This window comes from Octopus sinensis, linkage group LG20 (genome assembly GCF_006345805.1).
Source record: "Octopus sinensis linkage group LG20, ASM634580v1, whole genome shotgun sequence".
NCBI lineage: Eukaryota > Metazoa > Mollusca > Cephalopoda > Octopoda > Octopodidae > Octopus > Octopus sinensis.
In genome coordinates, this window is record NC_043016.1 from 22012778 (window position 1) to 22022777 (window position 10000).

The 10000-nt window shown below is 36.7% G+C and overlaps 1 protein-coding gene across 1 annotated transcript in view; it reads right to left on the bottom strand.

Moving 5' to 3' along the window:
- Positions 1–10000, bottom strand: part of LOC115222492 — a 105341-nt gene that overhangs the window by 15081 nt on the left and 80260 nt on the right. The gene's annotated exons all lie outside the window — the stretch shown is intronic.

Consider the following 10000-nt stretch of genomic DNA (forward strand, 5'->3'; position numbering starts at 1 on the left):
TAAATAACTGTGCCAAGATCGACAGGCAAGTACAGTGTCAGTGCCAAAGTAAATAAAAGTATGGTTAGGGAATGAAGAAGCAGTAGAAGAGGAAGGAGATGAGAGAAAGAGGAGGAGGAGGAGGAGAAGGAGGAGTAGAAGAAGAATAAGAAGAAGAAGAAGAAGAAGAAGAAGAAGAAGAAGAAGAAGAAGAAGAAGAAGAAGAAGAAGAAGAAAGATGATGATGATGATGTAAAACAATATTACAGGGAAATTAGCAACAGCAAGATAGAAGTAAAAAGCCACCTAAGACTGGGGAAATGGAAGAGTTCTGGAAGAAGATATGGAGCAACAAGAAAGAATATAATGATAAAGAAGACTGGATAGAGCATGAGAAAGTGAGACTGAATGAGTTGAAGAGCAGAAATGGGAGGCCATAGGAGAAGAGCTAAGATGTGTTCTTAGAAAGTCTCACAAATGGAAAGCCCAGGACTAGACCAGATCCTTAACTTCTGGCTGAATTGTTTGACAGAAGTACATCAAAATTTTGCTGCATCCCTAACTGATGTCATCCAGAACCCAGAGCAAATACCTGCCTGGCTAAAAGGAGGAACAATATACCTTCTACCAAAAACTGAAGGTACAAAAAATTCAAAGAACTACCAATTACATGTCTCAAAACCACCTACAAGATTCTTAAATCTATACTAACTGAAAGAATATACGCTTTCCTGGACAGAACTCTATCCTTCCACAAGCTCAAAAAGGTTGTAAAAGGAATTCTTATAGATGCAAAGATCAATAACTCATAAATAAAATGATTGTAGAGAATTGCTGGAGTAACAAGAAAAACCTAAGTATGGCATAGATAGACTACAGGAAAGCATTTGACAGTGTCCCCTCATAATTGACTACTCAAGGCCCTTGAGATGTATAAGATATCTCCTGTCATCTCCAAATTCTTACAAAGTAGCATGGTCAAATGGAATACACTTCTCCTTCAAAACGATAGTAATAGGATGAGCCAATCTAACAACATCAACATCAAATGAGGGATCTTTCAAGGTGACTCCCTCTCCCCACTACTCTTTTGCATGGCACTGATCCCACTCCCAAACAAACTGAGTAACACCAGGTATGGGTTCAAAATGTATAATATTATAGTAAATCATCTGTTTTATGCGGATGATCTGAAGCTGTTTGCTAGAAATAACAAAGAGTTAATAGGGTTGTTAACAGCTGTTAAGGAATTCAGTAATGACATCGGGATGGATTTTGGCCTTGATAAGTGTGTTAAAGCAAGTTTTGTGAGAATAAAGCACAAGCAAACAGCTTTCATTAAATTAGATACCAATAGCATACCATATATACAAAAATACTTTGAAAATATGACAAAAATAGCTAAAAATTTTGCAACAACACTAATGATATAAAAATTACTTTTATGGAACAGAAAAAAAAATATCATTTACATCATTCATGGAGCAAAAATTCAGGAAACAGAAATATTTACATTCCAAAATATATACAAATCAGACAAAGCAGATCCTTCCACAATGGAAGTAGCTTTGCACAAGGAAGCTATAAATACCTGGGGATAAATGAAGGAGACAGTATGCAACATGCTACTATGAATGAAGAAATACGAAAGGAATATTACAGAAGAATACGACTCATACTAAAAACTGAACTCACCTCCAAAAATCACAGCGAAACCATTAACACCCTGGCACTTCCAGTAGTTAAATACAGTTTTAACATCATTAACTGGAATCTTACGGAACTCCAATGCTTGGACAGGAAGACAAGAAAATTACTAACATCTAAGATCATGCACCGCCCAAAAGCAGACGTTGATCATCTGTACCTACCTAGAAGTAATGGGGAAAGAGGAATGATGCAGGTAGAACTGTGCTAGAAGACCTCCACAATAGCAATGAACAAGTACTTATCTAGTACATAGGACTGGATACTGTGCCTTGTGTGCAAACACGAAAGCAGCAAAGAATCACATTTTATTGTCAAGGAAGCTTGCAAATGTGCAAGGAAACTTGGTATTAACCCTGAATTACATGAAGAACCTGAAACGACTACCACGAAAAAAAGCAAAATGGATCAAATAGACTGCAAAAAAGAATGAGCAGAAACAAACTGAGGAGTGGTGGAGCCAGAAGCCTCTGCAGGGACAGTATATACTTTGAAGCCGAAATGCTAATGTAGACCAAGCAACAGCCCATCAGTGGCTGAGAAGCTCAGGACTCTGAAAGCAAAGACTGAAGGTTTCATATTAGTGGCACAAGATCAAAGCTTGCTTCCAAAAACTACCAGGCTAACATTCTTCAAAATGGTTCTGACCCTAAATGTAGATTTTGCGATAAATTTGATGAAACAATAGACCATCTTGTCTCGGGATGTCCTGTGCTGACATCAATCAAATACAAAAATCACCTCGATAGGGTAGGACAGTATTTACATTGGAAAATATGTAAACACTACAAAATCAACATTCCTGCTTACTGGTATGAACATTATCCTGAGCCACTATCCTCTGGGATTTTCTAGTCGACACCGACAGAACAACCCAAGCCAATCAACTAGACATAGTCATTAAAAGCATGAGAAGAAATTACTTGTAGACTAATAGATGTAAGTGTTCCCACTGATAAAAATATATTTGTAAAGGAATTTGACAAATTAAGTAAATACAAGGATCTGGAAATTGAAATACAAAAATGTGGCATCTTAAAGCAAGAACTGTTCCTGTTATTGTGGGTGTCCTTGGTATGACAAGAAAGGGATGTCAGAAACATCTAGAAAATATACTAAAACTATGTCTCAGAGAAACCCAAAAGATTGTGCTGACAAGAACTCAGCCCACATCCTCAACAAACCCTATCAATTTAAATGTCTGTGTTGTATTACATGAAGATATTACGCTACTGCCCCTGCCACTTCCCCTCCCCAAACTTTCAGTCATACTGTAACATCTTTTATCCTTCATTTACCCTAGAATACTGGGTGTGTCTCAGCCAGTGATTGTAACAAACATGCAGATTAAAAGTAAATAATAATAATAATAATATATAATAATGATTTGTTTATTAATTCCAAAACATTAAGAACAGAATAGGACAAAACATTTGGCTCCTTATCTACGATTTACACATGCATACTCAGGGCAGGCCCATTCACTCACAGTATTCTCACCTCTCTCATCCACCTTTCAACAAAATGGCAAGAAGACAACACTTCCCTCTCCACCCTTATTTTCCTCTTCAAGTGAAACTTGAAGAAGTTGATGAGAGATTGACCAAAGAACCTTTTCAATCTTATCCACTTTTGCCTTAGCCACCAGGATATAAAAACTGCCTACTCTTCCTGGTTAAAAGAAGATAGAAAGGCAATCTTCATGATGGATTTAGTTGATAGCTGGATCTGTTCTAGAAAATAAACAGCTACATTAAAAACAGATGCTTCACTCACAAAAGTACTTTGAAAATATGATAAAAATAACTAAAGATTCTGCAATAGAACACTAATGATATAAAAGATACTTTTATGGAACTGAAAAAAAATATCACTTACATTATTCATGGAGCAAAAATTCAGGAAACACAGAAAAAATTACATTCTAAAATATATACAAATCAGACAAGGCAGATCCTTCCGCAATGGTAGTAGCCTTGTAACATAAATAATAATTTGCATTTTAATATACAAAAGTCATAAATAACATTTATAAACTAAAAAAATTTTGTTACAGTAGAAGCATAAAGTACACCATCATCATCATCGTCGTCGTTGTTGTGGCCATCATCATCATCATTATCATCACCATTTAATGTCTTCTTTCCATACTAACATGAGTTGGACAGTTCAACAGGAACTGGTAAGCTGGCAAACTGTGCCAAACTCCAATGTCTGTTTCAGTATGGTTTCTAAAGCTGGATGCTCTTCCTAACATCAACCACTTTACAGAATGTACTGAATCCTCTTTTTTTTACTTAGAACCAGCAATGGTTAGGTCTGCAAGTAACTCACAAGACTCCTCGATTAAGGTGGCGAGTAGTACTGAGGGAAATGGCATGCCAGGTGATTAGAGGTTAAAGTATGGTGTTTGCTGTAGGAAAGACACATGGTTATCCCAGTTGGGAGAGATGGTAGTGAAGATGTATTACAGCACACCTTCAAGATACAGGAAGGTATAGGTAAAAGAAGAAGCGCAAAAGGTTGGACAGAGTGAGCGGGTAGATAATTACGTTAGTAAGAGGAGTGGTGGCTGGATAGGAAGTAATGCAGCAAGTGATGAACATGGGAAGGAGCATGGTCAATCATGAACATTAGTAGGGGAGAAAGGTGACAGATGTAGGAGTAGTTCAGGCTGATGTGTGGGATTGGGGCAAGAAAAATGCACTGTGCCAGGAATGAAGTCAGAAGTACATAAGGATGGAAATAGTAGGAGACGAATAGAGGTAATTAGATGGGTGTACTATTAGCAAAATGAAAATTGTAAAGGGAGAGGGTGAAAGTGGTATTCAGAGGAAAATAGAATAGCAATGGAAGATACTGAGTAGGACCTTGTTTTTACTTAGATAGATGGATCTTCCCAAAGACAGAAATCACTAATATGCTCAGTCCTTTGTCATCTCCACCACAAGGCTCAACAGCTGCAGTTCATTCTTCACAATTTCATTTCACATGTAACTGAACCTGTCTTTCACAGGTTCCATCTACATTTAGCAACTGGCACTTCTTTATGCAGTTCTTTATGCACATCCATGCCATTGCAATCTGCTCTCTTGCACATTTCATCTGATGCCTCTTTTGCCCAATTTTTTATTTGCACTTTGTCATGCAAGCACACTGACATTGTGCATCCAGTAGAGCATTCTAGCTTCGTTTCTTTCTAGCCTTCACATGTCCTCTACATGAACAGCCCATGTTTCACCACCATGTAACATAGATGTTCGTACATAAGCACTATTCAATCTACCTTTCACACCAAGAAGGTAACCTTTTGCTATCAATGAAAGTATAAGCTCTCTGAAGTTTTCCAGACAGTTCTTATTCTAGCAGCTATACTCTCAGCAGCATCCTCCACTGCTAATTACATCAACTATATCTCAGAAACAATCTACTACCACAAAGGACTCTCCTGGGCATTCAAGGAAATCTATTTCTTGTGTATTCTTAGTGTTTATTATTCTTGCATATCTGCTACTCACAAAGACCATTTTCTCTATTAACCTTTCTGAGACTCACTGCACCTCTAATATGTTCATAATTTGCTCTGGGTACTCTGGATGGAATCTCTACCTACACATTTTCTACATATCGAACAGGCCCATTTCCTTGAAAGGATTAGTGGTTTATCACTTTCTTCTTCTTACAATAATTTTGTTCTCTCTTAGTTAACTTTAAGGCACTTTGGTTCGAAGTTTTGCTTCCACAACTGAAATTTCTTTTTCCTTAACATTAATATAATAAATAAATAAATACATTGGATTGCAAATACATACCCTTCAAAGTAGGAAGTAGTAAACTGACTATTGGTCCATGGTAGACTGCTTTGATTATAATGATACTATCATCTTGAAGCTTTCTAACATATCCATGCATAGTCTTCTGCTTGTATATGCTCATCCTTTCATCTGATGATACATTGTGGTAGAGTTGTGCGACTTCTTTGGGTATGTATTTAAGGTTATCAGACAAGGAATGTTGCTCAAGGAACTGCCTTCAGTCTTATGATGTTATCAGCGTCATTTATGCGGACTAAGTCAAGGAATAGGCGCAGGAGTGGCTGTGTGGTAAGTAGCTTGCTAACCAACCACACGGTTGCGGGTTCAGTCCCACTGCGTGGCATCTTGGGCAAGTGTCTTCTGCTATAGCCCCGGGCCGACCAATGCCTTGTGAGTGGATTTGGTAGACGGAAACTGAAAGAAGCCTGTCGTATATATGTATATATATGTATGTGTGTGTTTGTGTGTCTGTGTTTGTCCCCCTAGCATTGCTTGACAACTGATGCTGGTGTGTTTATGTCCCCGTCACTTAGCGGTTCGGCAAAAAGAGACCGATAGAATAAGTACTAAAAGGTGGTGCTCCAGCATGGCCGCAGTCAAATGACTGAAACAAGTAAAAGAGTAAAAGAGTAAAAGAGTACATGCACGCACACACACACATATGAATGTCACATCATATCCCTTTGGCAACATCTTTTAACCACCAAGTGTCAAAGTGCATCCCTTGACTTAGTCCGCATAAATGACGCTGATAACATCATAAGACTGAAGGCAGTTCCTTGAGCAACATTCCTTGTCTGATAACCTTAAATACATACCCAAAGAAGTCGCACAACTCTACCACAATGTATCATCAGATGAAAGGATGAGCATATACAAGCAGAAGACTATGCATGGATATGTTAGAAAGCTTCAAGATGATAGTATCATAATAATCAAAGCAGTCTACCATGGACCAATAGTCAGTTTACTACTTCCTACTTTGAAGGGTATATATTTGCAATCCAATGACAGGAAATGTCAACCAAATATTTGATGCACAAAAGGGATAGAGATGCAGGAAAAGCAATAAAATGTGACAACTAATGCAGATTTTGTGGAGTTAACATTGAAGATAACACCCATATCATAAGCAGTTGTCCAAAAATGTCATCATATTACCATCTACCAATGAGACATGATGTTGTAGCTAGAACACTCTATAATGAAATCTGTCAGAAGGATAACCCTGAGGACAAAGAAATAAGGACCCACAGTATGGTAGAAGCCACTCATAATAAAAAGGAATACTAGTGGAATGTACCAGTGAAACCTCAATAAAATGTAAACACAACACATCTGATATTTGGGATAGAAGAGAAACTGTGTACAGTTGTGGAAATTAGCTACCCAACTGATGTTAACATAAAGCTGAAGATCAATGAAAAAGAGAATACCTACGCTGAACTTTTGAGAAATCTGCAGTTACTCGATCCAGATTACAAGTTCAGGTTTAAACCTGTAATTATTGGAACACTAAGCTATGTAACACACTGCCTAAATACCAATCTTGAGAAAATAGGCTTCTCAAAACCAGAAAGAAGAGAGCTGATTTGAAGACTACAAATTAAAGCCATCACTGGAATTGTAAAAGTCTGTAAAACTTTTCAGAAGTTTATCATTTAAATATATATGAGCATGTCTATATATGCAACTATAAGTATGAGAATACATATATAAAACAAAACATGCATACCTGCACAAATACATACATACATACATACATACATATATACATACATACATACATACACACACACACTGACACACACACATACATACATACATACATACATACATACATACATACATACATACATACATACATACATACATACATACACACATACAAAAATACCCTGTTGTTCATGTTGAAATTCCAATGAGGGTGCCTTGGATCTAGGTTAGAAACCAGCTCTTTTTCTATTGGCAAAAAATCTTGAAATAAAACTGAATAATGATATACACACACACACACTCACACACACACACACACACACACACACACACACACATACATACATACATACATACATACATACATACATGATGGTTGTCCACTCTTGTACCAAGGAAGACCATCACTGACCATTAAGAACATTGTGCATTCAGACAAATTTATACTTTACACTTGTTGCTCCACTGGTAACTAATGAGCCCATTTATTGATAAGCATACACATATACAGATTTTGCAAGTAAAGATGCCCCCATTCACTATACTCGCTGTGCATTTTCATGCAACTCACTTAACTTCTGCATGAAAAATGAATGGTTTTTTTTAAATACCTCCCTTTGTTTGTTTCTTCCAAAAGTATGGGTTTCCTCATTTTCTTTCTAATTCTCCTATTCATGGTGTTGCATTGCTGACTTGCTTCTAACCCATTAGCTTGAACTTCCTCAGTTCCATTTTAAATTATGTAGCACAAAGATGTCATCAGTGACCTGTGGTTTTTTTTTCTTTCCCCTTCTCCATAACATTATAGAGCCATTTCCTGAAGTGCTTCCAGAAAGAAAAAGGGCTGCAAATCTGCCACCCATTGTCACCTCAAACACTGCCACAACCCTGAGATCTTTCAGCTTGTCTACATCAAATTGAATATGTGTAGCTCTTTTCTTATAAATCATTTTCAGTTTGAACCTCATTGTCATTAGGACCAACCATGGCCACTTGATATTTGCATCAGAGAAAATACTAGTCAATGCTGAACTTTAACTTGCAAGGATGAAGTCAAATTAGTTATGAGTTCTGCCACTGGGTTCATGCCATGGTTGTTCTTTGTGAGGTTTTCTGTTTATCACAATTGAATAGGCAGGTAGTGAACAGTGCATATGTGGATCAGAGGTTAAAGGACCATATTTGATGTCATAAAATATGCATAGGTATATTAGATATACACTGTAATTTCAGCAGTGCATATTCAGGAAAAAATTTCTTGAGTATTAAAGCATGTAATATAGGCCCAACTTTGCATTTAGGAGCCAGGACCCAAGCCAACACACAGTTCCCACACAAGTGATACCTTTTTACCATAGTCTGAAGACTTCTGATTCAAGAAATATTTCAGCAGACTACAACACTTGAATAAAACCCAGAAAGGAGTACTACTCCAACACTTGGGATACACATAGAAATATCATAAGCTGCACACAATAGCAGGCCATCCAATTGATTGACAAAGATTCATTCATCAGCATACTGTATTTTTAATGGCATATACAATTTTTAATGGCATATATACTTTTTCTACCCAAAATGTCTCAAAAATTCCCTCTAGCTCCTAAATGCAAAGTTAGACCTAGTGCATCCTTTAATGCACTAATATTTTATTTCTGAAAATACACTGCTGGAATTGCAGTGTGTCTAATATTCTCATGCACCTTTTATACCATCAAATATGATATTTCAACCTCTGATCCACATATTTAGAGTAGTTGTTGCTTGCCTTCTCATCTAAACTAGCAAGTTGCTGACTTGAGTCATCTAAATCTCTCTTACTCACATCACTCATACTGTGTCTCACATAAGAACTTCTCACTATACTTTAGACTCTCCTACTCATCCAGAATTTTCATACAACTTTGCAGTCTTCTGAGACTTGTGAAAATGATACAGTAGATATTTACTTCGCCTATAGTTTCCACTAGCAATGTTCCTTCCTTTTAAATAAGCCATAAAAAAAAAAAAAAAAATTGTTTTACTATTTCTATCAATACTCTGCAGAGTTTGCTTTTTGACAGCTGCATGCTATTTCTATCACTAGCTATTTAGAATGATGTCAAGCAGACTCAAGAACAAACATAGTTACAAGTGGCTTATCAAACAAATAACACAAAACAGTGGATATTGTAAGATTGGATTTTTTAACTCTGTGGCAGTGGCCTAAAATCTTTATCTCACAGTCCGTGGGAAATATAGAAAAGAAAACATATTTTGATAAATATCACTTACAGGGTGACATGATAGTTTTGATAACTTACTAACAAGCATAATCTAGCAATAAGGATACTAGACAAATGGCCACATAGAATCTCTCCCAATGAAAATAGCAGCTAAATTTTCTTCAAATCATACTCTACTGTTATAAAAACAAGATGGTCACAGTTGGAAAGCTTTGATAATAATTTTGCTAGATAAGAATGTTGAAATAATGCAATCCAAGATATAATAACTTCAAATAAAAGGAAGATAGGATGGTCATAGCAGGTGGAATCTCTTTGTCTGCTGGATCAGTGATCACCTGGGGATGATCAATAACTACAAAATCAAGATGAAATACAGCGGATATTGTAGTTCTATAGATATACTATGATTGAATAAAAGAGGGGTCAGTCATGGCTAGAATAACTTTGATTCTATGTCTGCTGGATAGGGGTTTGCCTGGGGTTAGACAACAAAGAACACGGTGGATAATGTAGTTTAAGGTACATTATGTTAGGATGAAAAAAAAAAACAGGATT